Consider the following 2,743-nt stretch of genomic DNA (forward strand, 5'->3'; position numbering starts at 1 on the left):
ACAAGGGAAATGTTGAAATCACAGTAGTTTTCTGTTGTGTTTCTTAGCAATTAATCTAAATGAGGAATGTGAGCTATTTTGATGTGATCTTAATTCTAATTAAGGAGAGAGTTGCAACAAAAGTCTCTATGTTTACTATGATGTAGTGAGTAATGAAAGATATAGGTCAAAAGGAAGTGCTTGCATATCATTTCAAATAAAGAAATAACGAATGAGGATGGATGATAGATGTATAAGTACTGCTACAATCTCTATAAGTAGTTGTGAATAAATTCAGTCAATTCGGAAAGAAAAGTCCCCAGTATGTCATGGGTACCAATTCTTAAGTTTCTTCACCAATTTCTCTTTGTGCCCCCTGCTTTCCACTCCCCCACCTGAGGTATACATGGGCTGCCCCTTCCCACTTGACTTTATTTTTTGACCCTCCAATAATAGCTCGGAAAGGCAAAGGTCCACTTAAAAGGTAAGGATTGTTCCCAGTTCCTCTGAAGGAATGCAACCTCTTTGATCTCTTGAGCTTTTCTAATCAATCTCCTGCCCTCCTTTCCCCTAAAATGAAGTGAAGAAGGGACTATTTTGAACTTCTCCTTTATAGTCTTGAGCACCTCCAGTGTTCCAGATGGAGCTACAGATTCAGAACTGTCTTACATCCATGCTTGCTTCAGGATCAAGTGAACAAATGACTTAGGGACTAAAAGAAACATCATTTAAAAAAAGGTCTCTGGATCCCTTGCTTCGAAGTTTGGGAGCTGGCTGAGGATCTGTGCTGGAGGAGATTGAGGCATCAACAAGATTGCCTGAGCAGAGCAGAGCAAATAGGAGAGAATAACTATTGACAGACCAGAAGCTGGTATTCTGATCCAAGAGGCTATGTGGGGAAAGAACTGAATCCTCTGATGGATCTATTAGTCCATATGCCATCCTATCTCTTGATGAAGAAATTCATCTTCCAGTAATAAGACATACAATAAGGCATGCAAAAAATGGTCACACTTTTCTGAGACACCATGATGTCTTTCAAATGTACATCATCACCACCCACTTAGATAAAGCCCTTCTGAGAACATCTAGTGAAGTCCTCAGCCTTCATCAGGGCCCTCGTCTCCTTTTCCCTTCCTGATTATCTTGAAACCTCTTATTCCTGCTAACCATAGGCTATGCGTGTTGAAGGTCTTGGGTTGAACCATATTTAAAAAAAGATCAACCAAAGACTTGTATGTATGCATATAAGTATAACCAATGGACACAGGCACCAGACGGGTGAGGGCATGAGCGGGGAGGGGGGTTGGGGGGAGGAGCAATGGGGGGATAAGGGCACCTATTTAATCCTATATAATAAAAGGCTAATATGCAAATCGACCAAACAGTGGGAATGACCTGTCGCTATAACATACACTGACCACCAGGGGGCAGATGCGCAATGCAGGGGCTGCCCCCTGGTGGTCAGTATACTCCCACAGGGGAAGCACTGCTCAGCCAGAAGCCCTGAGCAAGGTTCATGGCTGGCAAGTGCAGTGGCAGTGGCAGGAGCCCCTCCCACCTCCATAGCAGCGCTGAGGATGTCCTACTGCTGGCTTAGGCCTGCTCTCTCTAGGGGGCGGGCCTAAGCCAGCAATAGGACATCCCCTGAGGGTTCCCGGACTGCAAGAGGCCAGGCTGAGGGACCCCCCCTACCTGAGTGCATGAATTTCATGTACTGGACCTCTAGTACCTTAATAAAGAAAAAAAAAAAGAAAGAGAAAGAGAGATCCTGTAATTTGATGTCTTAACTTGATTGTGGTGGTTACCAACCTCTGGCAGGAGGACACTCATTTTTTTTTCCTTACCTCATTAGTTCCAGTTTTGTTTCTGAGGTGGCTCACTTTCCTAAATATCACCTATATTTGCAACCATCACATGGAGAAAAGTATTCATGTAAAATCACCCATCAAACAGGGAGGCTTTTTGAGGACAGGCCCCGTGCGACTTCACATGCAGGCCCCCAGGCTGGCCTGGATGCGGTGATTCTGACAGACACTGCTCAAGCACGGAAGATGGCTTCCCAGTTTCTCCACATCCAATGATTGACAATTATTGTTCCATCATTTATTAAGCATTATTTGATTTCTCTTCTCACTGTATGAGGAAGATGTCACCATGAGCATCTGGCCTTTGGGCCGTGGCCCACACTGTTTCATTTGCCTCATTTTGGTCAACTTATCCTTGATAGTTTTTCTCAAATTCCATTTTCTGTATAAATTTTCCTCATGCTATTTGTCTATATGACATATGTTTGTCTCTGATGGTGTTGCATTTAACAGGTTACTTGCTTAATTTATTTTATGTCTAATTATTTAATTTATGAGACTTGCATATCCCCCAAATGGCTATATATTTTCTTGAGGTTGAGATTCCACCAAATACTTAGGGCCAGGGGAATGAGGCTAAGGGAGGAAAGGGCACCAGGGGACTAGGCTTCTTCTCTCACTTCTTCAACAGGCTTTGGGGGAGTCGGCAAATGCCAACATGTGGCATTCCCTGTGGCCCTGCCCTGACCTGTACAACATTAACACAATTCCTGAGTGCTCTCATGCAGGAGTGGGCTCATTTCCCCGGAGCTGCCCTCCTCAGTAGAGTCCACTGTGAAAACACAGTGAGGCCTAATTGTTTCCTGACAGATTTATAGTTCCCCTTAATCAAATGTCACTGTTAAGAACAGATGGAAAGCTGTGGACCAGACCAGCAAAGAGAAATATGGGCCTTC

This window comes from Myotis davidii, unplaced genomic scaffold, assembly GCF_000327345.1.
Source record: "Myotis davidii unplaced genomic scaffold, ASM32734v1 scaffold196, whole genome shotgun sequence".
Classification (NCBI taxonomy): domain Eukaryota; kingdom Metazoa; phylum Chordata; class Mammalia; order Chiroptera; family Vespertilionidae; genus Myotis; species Myotis davidii.